The 8250-nt window shown below is 42.8% G+C and overlaps 1 protein-coding gene across 1 annotated transcript in view; it reads left to right on the top strand.

Annotated features, from left to right (window-relative positions):
* Window positions 1-465: 465 nt before the first annotated feature.
* Window positions 466-8250, top strand: part of YES1 (YES proto-oncogene 1, Src family tyrosine kinase) — a 78018-nt gene continuing 70233 nt past the window's right edge. The window contains exon 1 of the mRNA XM_065889649.1: window positions 466-612. The gene's annotated coding sequence lies outside the window, so the exon portion shown is untranslated. The remainder of the gene's footprint in view (window positions 613-8250) is intronic.

Here is an 8250-nt window from a genome sequence, read left to right as displayed (position 1 = left end):
GAAAGGAGAAAGGCCGAGGCACCCCACCCTATCTTCCGCGGCAGCCGAGCCGCAGATTCCGCGCGTGGGGAGGGGGCGCTGTGGGCCTGCTTTCAGTGTGGAGAAGCGCCTCCTCCTCACGCCCCCTCAGCCTGCACCGCCTCGGGAATCCGCCCCAGACCCCGCCGCCATGTTGGGTCGGGATTAGTGACTCGATCTCGCCGCCGACCGGGACAGCTGGAGGGCGGCCCGCAACCCGAGGGAGCGCGCGCCGGCGTCGGAAGGCGAGGTCGCGGGAGCCCGGTCGGGCGCGGCGCGAGTTCCGGTGAGCGGGCGGCCGCGCGCGCAGGTAGCCCGCCCCCGCCCCTACACGGGGGGGCGGGGCCGGGAGTGAGGGCGGGCACCGCGCGGGGAGGAGGTGGAGCGTGAGGCCGCAGGGTTGGGGAGCCCGGGAATTCCCTCCTGAAGTAGCGAGTCCCCGGCTGGCTGTGCCGTCGTTGCTGCCCCTCGGCGCCCGGGACGAGGAGGTGGAGGACGGAGAGGGCCCCACGGGCCTCCCCTCCGCCCGCCGCCCCCTCCCCGCCACCCTTCCCCGCCGCTGCGGCGACTCATGCGAGCGCCGCTGGAGCGCAGGTAAGGACGCTTCGGGGGCTCCGCGGGCGGAGCAGGAGGCGGCCGACCCCGGCCCCGCAGCGCTAGGCCCGGCGCCTGCCTGCGCCCGGAGGCGCCGCCGCTCCCCGCCGGCTCCGAGTCGGGAAGTTGGGAGAAACTTCTCCCCTCCCCCGGCCCGGCTCGCCCGACGGGCGTGTGTCCTTCCCGGCGCTACCTGCTTGCCCTCTGCCTCGGTCTCCGCCCAGTCCATTCCTTCCCGGTCCCGCCCAAGTCCGACCCAAGGTCCTGGGAGCGCCGGGACACCCGCACGCGCGTCTCTAAGGTCGTGCTGGCCGCCCGGCGAGGGGCCGGCGAGGTTTCTTTTGGCCGAAGTAAGGGGCGGGAGCAGCGGCCCCTTCCCGTCCCCGGGGTCGGGGGTCTGCCTGTCGGCGGACGCGGGATGGCAACTGTGCCGGGAGAGCGGGCGGGAGAGGTGGGGGCGAGCGGGTTAGCCTCTCGCTGCGCTAGGTTTGATTGAAAACCGCAACATGTTAAAGTTTTCCTTTGTTTTGGGTTGGGGGTTGGGAAATACGCTGTTCAGCGTGCACTTTTAGTGTTATGACGCTCCGCCTCCCATTTGGTTCGGTTCTCTGTCCACATGTGTTACAGAAAATTTTGTTTTAATGTGTTTTTCTTCTTGATAATTGCTTCCAGCTTTTGCTTTATTGGGCATGGGGCAACGTTGTTTTAAGAAGCTCTTAGAAAATCAAATCCGATGTAGGGTAGGGACTGCTTTAATTTTTGTTCTGTAGTGGGTGGGACCCAACATGGTTTGGATTTGGTAGAATTATTTTCTGCTTCATTAATTAAAACAGGCACGGCATAACACACGGTCTGACGCTTTATAAATTGTTAGAGAAATGAAAAGCTGAGTCTCCACTGGAATCAAACTTTATGTTCAAGCCATTTATTATGTGTATATATGTTCCCACCGGAATGTGTGTTCACATAGATGATCTCACATATACATGTGTATGATGGTGGTATACTCGTGCATTGCAACTGCAGGATTGCAGTGGCAAAGTTAACTTGATAATTCTAAGTGTGTTGAAACCATCCTGTTAAATTATCTGTGGTTAAATTACACACTAAGGAAAATATTACTAAATAGGTACATGTGACTATAGGCATTTAAGGCAAAGTGTGGTAAATTTAATGTATTAACTAGCACAATGGTTGGCACACAGTGGACAGGAAACATTTTGAATGGACAGGTAATGAAGGAGTGTCTTGTATTAGAAGCCAAGGACCTTGTATGTGTCACATACAAGATTTTCATCTGTTGTTCTGTAAGAAAGTTATATTTCATTATTTATGTTTTGTTCTGTCTTTACTAATATATTAGACCCCTGCCATAGTTGATGTTTTAAGAAAAGGAAGTGTAATTGTATTTAAATTTTTGGACATTAGCTAAACCTCAATGGAGATTTTGAATGCTGGTTGACAATTCATTGGGTCCTAAATTTGAAAAAAAAGACTTTGATCTGAATCTAAATACAAGACAGTTCACATTCATGTTTCCAGGATAAAGTATAAAAGGGCTCTTAAAATATGTACTCTGCTGTAACCACCATAATGTTATAATAGCTTTAATTTTGCAGTACATTTTTGCTGACTTCATAAACCACAAAATTGACTCCATTCTGTTCAACCGAAAGTGAAATTACAGCTTTGACCTATCTTCTGGGATAGGTGGAATTTGTCTTATGGCTGAAGTATAATATTAATGCATGGTTCAAGTTTTTTTTTTTAAATCAGTGAATTCTCAAGCTGAAAAATCAACATCTATGCAAATAAATCTCTTTCATGGTATGTAATGTTAAAAGAATAAATATTCTAAAAGATAGCAAGGACCCAGTGTGAATGAAATATTAGCGACACATGCTTTAAGAGTTGTTTATGTAGAGTTCAAATTTGCATCCTTTTAGGCAGTAAATAATTTATTAATGTAATTTTTCTTTATAAATATGTTTAGCTCTTTAGTGAGTCTGTTTAGCGTAGACGTTATTTATTATTAGTTTCTACTAGCATTATATTAAAAAAAGCCTAATGTCAAAAATTTTTAAAGAGCAGTATTAAGGTCTGGTATCTAGGAATGCGAACTCGGGGGGTAAAACTATGTATTTTTTAAAAACCTGCAAGGAAGTGATTCCTGTAAAAGTAAATATAAAAGAGGAGGGAGGAGGCTGTGATTGGAACCTGGCTCCTTAAGTGGTGGCAAAGTTCTTTAACCTGATGGTGGTATAGTTCAAGGTATAGTTCATTAAGCCATGATTGCTTTTCTGTGTCTGTGTTTTAGTTTATGTGAAACTTTTAAAGTTTCCTTTTTAAAGAAGCCTGTGTGTAATGTACTTTACAGTGTATAAGGTGTTTCGCTAAAGGACTTACTATTTGGTGACTGACTTTAGAATACTGCTGGGCTGCCCTTTGCAAACAGGATTAGACCTATTAAACCATAACTGGGAAATACCAGCTGGCGTATGTAACTAGTTTCACAGGTGAGTAACATATGTTAATTGTGTTAATATGTTGAGGAAAGACACCAGGTTTAACTAACTTTAAATCCTCTTCAGTTTTGTATGTTGTACATGACAAATAGTAGGTAATCAAAATATGTTTATTAAACTAGGGAACACTGTTCTATCATCAAATATAAAATATGCCCTATTTTTCAGAAGATTATGGTAACATGACAGTTTAAGACGCAAAATTTAACTATGGCATCAAGGTAATAAGTCTTTCATCCATTTTCAGTTTTCTGGAACAATAATTCTTTAGATTGGTAATTTCAGCCTGCGATTTGATATTCTTAAGGATGTCTTAAAATTCTCAGCATAAAATAAGTTTTCATTTACTCAGACTTTATGGAGATGTGCCGTATAGCACCTAAAGAAATGGTGTTTTGTTTCAAATGACATTATGGTGTTGGAGTTTCCAAAATGCTGTGAATCGCTGCCTTATGCTACTTTACTTGCTTTGTGTAATGGCTTGCTGTGTTAGTTGTTGGTGTGGTTGCTTTGCATTGTGGTAATGTAGAGCTGAAGAGGAGATCATGGCTGTACCAAGTTCTTATATCACAGGAACTTTCAGTTATGTTACAAAGGTGATGTTTGTGGTGCTGGCTTTGTTGTGTGAATATTTACAGGAAGTTTTAGTTAAGATCTTCCATTGTTCAGAACGCTACATGGCTTAGGTCACCTTCAGTTCACGTTTAAACAGGTCTGTAATACAAATACAAGTTCCTCTAGTGAGGTGCTTTTCTTTAAAGGAAATCGTCTGTTCCTGTTAAGGTACCCTGGTATCTGATTGGTAGTGTGTGCGGCGGTTTGTATGGCTATGGAAGGGTATGCAGTCTCTCTTTTCTTCCTCTCAGCTGCTCCGGCGCCGCAATTAGGCTGCCTATTGCTCAGCTACAGCTGCTGGGTGATTATGAACCATCCAGCTCCTGTCTATACTCAGAGGCAGATTTAGCAAAAGGAGCTAGAGTAACAACAGAGGGTGAAAGAGAAGAGCCAGTGCCGCTGCCAGGATCATTTTAACGTGTCTGTGTGCCAAGGAATCGTTGGCTGCAGCAGCGCCACTGTTGTCTTGGAACTAGCAGACTTGATAGCAACACATCCTGGTCTGGGTTAGGTTTACCTGGTGTTATTCTTTAAGATCTTGAAGCTCACTCCAGGAAAGAAAGGGAATCCTGTAATTTCAGAGTACAGGATAATGTACAATGAGGTTACTGATGGGCTGAGCTATGCCTCTGCTCCCCCGCCCCGCCCCCCAACCCGGGACAGCAGTGCCCTTCAGCTTCCCTAATTTGAATATATATGTGATTTCAGGTTCTCTGAAGCGTATACCATATACTCTGTGCTGTTTTAACCCGTGTCTCTTCGAAGTGCTGCTGCTGTTACTGTTGCTTGGCGGGTGGCAGAGCTGATATGTTCTTTGGACTCCCTGCTTTCTTTCCAGTAAGTGGAAGACCTTCAAAAGGGATTATTTCTAGAACTAGCTGCACATGGTATATCCCCTGTGACTGCTGGAGTTTTGCAAGTAGGAACCCTAGATTATTTTTCCTGTTGTTCTTTATTCCTGGGGTGTGAGAAGTTGGACATCAACAAACGCAGATACAGCATCAGCTCTATATGGCAAGCCCCAGACTGGAAGAGGCCGCAGGCAAATTTTGCTGCTTCTGAAATGTTGCTCAGTGTGCCAAGCAAAGAGCAGCAGCATCTTGTCCTCTCGTTTACCACTACCGTTGGAAAATCTAGACAATTCCTATTGATAGTTCTGGCTTTGGAATTTAGTGGTTCAGGATTTGGCTAATTTGGGATGGGGAATAGAGAGTATTGGGAGAAGTAGCTCTCAAACTGGTGTAACCAGAAGGAAGGAAGAAGTACGGAAGACTGTGTATACTTGAACATTAACAAGTACACATTGTTATCGTGGCACATACTTAACAAGACATTGGTGTGTTGACGCCCTTCTCTGTGCTCCCACAGAACGCTGGTATCAAAGCACATTTCTCCTTGCATTCTAATTATTTCTTTCCATGACTGTGATATACTTGACCTAGTACTCGCTGTGGCAAGGAACTGTTTTATATGAATCTTTGAGAACACTCCCTAATAGAATAAATCCTTTTGAGCTGTATTCAGGGATGTGGTTCTGTGTATATTTATGAGTTTATATATACAGACTTTCCCCACACACAACATGTTTTTAAGGTATACCTGTAGTAAAATTTTACACAAGCAGCCTAGTACTTTTTCAGAAGCTGATGTTAAAACAAGTTCTTTAGATCTTTAACCCTCATAGGTTTTGGTCTAGAAAATGATTTTATAAAACTGTTTAAAAAGTTGAAACTTTAAATGTGAACTTAAAGGTCATTTTGATACTTCTAACATAAACTGGAAACTCTTTGTAGTTGAAGTTATACTAGTTTCTAGTAAGGTTTATTTTAAATAAGTGTTTTTTTTACTATTTTAGTGAATGTTGAAAGCCCAAGATCCTAGATTGTAAAAAAAGTACATCTTGGGGACTTCCCTGGTGGTCTAATGGTTAAGACTCCATGCTTCCATTGCAGGGGGTGCAGGTTCGATCTCTAGTCGAAGAACGGGGATCCTGGTGCCACGCAGTGCCGCCAAAAATTAAAAAAAAAATTTTTTTGGGGGGGTATCCTATCATGGTATTAGTGACAATATTATAATTGTGATAATATTCGTATATTCCAAGGAGAAAAAGAAAAAAATCCTTGTTTTCTTGATGTAATCTGTGAAAGAATGCATAGGTCATAGGATATGTCTGCTGAATTATTGGTGGGGGTGGAGGCAGGAAGTACTGGGAGGAAAAGACTGACCACTGAAACCTAAAGATTGTCTGGTTTCAGCCTCTGTTCTAACAATATATGTAGACCTTAGGTTTTCTTAAACTGATTACAGAGGCTAGTCACTTCTCTAATTTTTTAATGTAACTTTTAGTTTCTTAGTGTTAAGTAGAAATTGGGGTGGGGTGGAGAAAATTGGTGGCTTTTGCTTCATAAGTTAATACTTAAAAACTGTTTCATGGCAAGTTTATTGATTTGTTTTTTGTTTTTTTTGTCTGTGTTGGGTCTTCATTGCTGCGCGGGCTTTCTCCAGTTGTGGAGAGTGGGGGCTACTCTTCGTTGTGGTGCGCCGGCTTCTCGTGTTGCGGAGCATGGGCTCCAGGCACGTGGGCTTCAGTAGTTGCAGCGCTAGGGCACAGGAGTTGTGGCTCGTGGGCTCTAGAGCGCAGGCTCAGTAGTTACTGCGCACGGGCTTAGTTGCTCCGCGGTATGTGGGATCTTCCCAGACCAGGGCTCGAACCCGTGTCCCCTGCATTGGCAGGTGGATTCTCAGCCACTGTGCCACCAGGGAAGTCCCAAGTTTATTGATTTCTTACATTTGTTCTGATGTAATTAGTATTTTCACATTATAGGTACTTTTTAATTAGCAGCAGTCAGGCATTTGAAAAGGAGCAGAGAAGGTAACATGGTGTAATAAGGACAAGACTAAAAGGTAGAAGACCATCTGCATTTTAATTCCACTTGTGACAGTGAAGAGCTATGTGGCCTTGGTCAATTCACTGAACTTCATAGGCCTCAGTTTCACCATTTGAAACAGGGGTACAGTTGGGCCAGATGTTTTCTAATATTCTTTCAGCCTTATTTAAATATGTGGCTCTACTGCAGTTGAAGTTTTTATATTGATAAAATTTTAAGGAAATGTTTTAGAGTCTAGAATTTGAAATACAATTAGGTATCAGGTAAGTAAAAGTTAGGGTAAAAAACTGACCCACAGACTTGACCCTGGACTTTCTCAGGCAAATAAAGTGTATTCTGTTCATTAAGTGGACATTTATTAAACCTGTGGTGCAACAAATACTGTGTCAGTTTTGATGTTATAAAAATGATTGCAGCATGACTGCTACCTTCTAGGAATTCACAGTTCGGTGGAACTGGCTATAATTATGAGGCTGTTATGAATTTTTTGGATTGATCTTTTTAGTGTGATAATCCATTAGAATACTTCTCTGATTTTTGATGGTGTTAGGGTGTGATACATCTGAAGCTTTAATAAATCCCTTTGTACTACATAGATTTAGCCTCAAGTAAACCGATTCAGTTCTCTAGGCAGGAAGACTTGTTTTTCTAGATGTTAGTCCATTACAGATACGTGTGACTCACATACACAGGCTCCACAACACCTGTACAGAGGTTTTACTATAAGAAAACACATTTGAAAGCAAGGCTTTGAAAAAAACATTTCAGTTTTATTTTGCAGTAAAGTTAGAAAAGGACTGAATGATTCATTGAAGCACATAGTTGTGATGTCAGTTAACAGGTAGTCAGGACTGGATGACAGCTTTGCTGCATTGTATCGGGAAAAGAGCCTCTGACATTAATTAAAACATCTTTTTTAATTGATAGAACCGGAGACTAATTGTTTAGGATATTTTTCTTTAACACATGTAGTTAACATTTAGAACAAAATAAGCATGGGCATTTGAAAATGGTTAGCTTTTTAAGGTTTGCATAATAGATTTTGTAGAAAGAAAGAGAAGGAAGGAAAAGAAACGAAACTAAAACTATAAGGTGGAAAATCAGTATATTTTTCCCAGAAAAAGTTCTTTTTTTAAGGTTAGCCTTTTTGGTTAGATTTCTGGGCAGCCCATTAGAGTTTACCTGTAAAAACCTAACATAAAGATATAACAGTGTTTCTGTGGTAAATATGTTCTGATTGATTTTAAGTTTTGTGTGTTTTTTTAAATTTGCTGAGCTCTTTGAGCAAATGAAATACTTGGCCTACTAAATGCTCTGATTATACAGTGGATAACCTGTAGCTTTGCCAGTCCTCACCTTCCCTGCTTTTCACTATTTAAAAATCACTGTTATGAGCTCCATATTAGGATGCTAGGACTCTGAGCTTAATTTAAGGACAGAAGCTTCCCTAGTTCCTCCCACCTGCTTGCTAGGCACTGTGAAACTTGCTTCCTACCCTGACCCAGTGTGAGAAATGGAAACAGGTCAAAAGATTGGGAATGAGAAACAAAAATGAGGGGAGTAGAAGAGGAGAAATGAGAAGTGGATGTAGTATGAAGTTTATAATTTTC

This window comes from Phocoena phocoena, chromosome 13 (assembly GCF_963924675.1).
Source record: "Phocoena phocoena chromosome 13, mPhoPho1.1, whole genome shotgun sequence".
Taxonomy (NCBI): Eukaryota; Metazoa; Chordata; class Mammalia; order Artiodactyla; family Phocoenidae; genus Phocoena; species Phocoena phocoena.
This window is presented reverse-complemented; position numbering and strand designations above follow the sequence as displayed.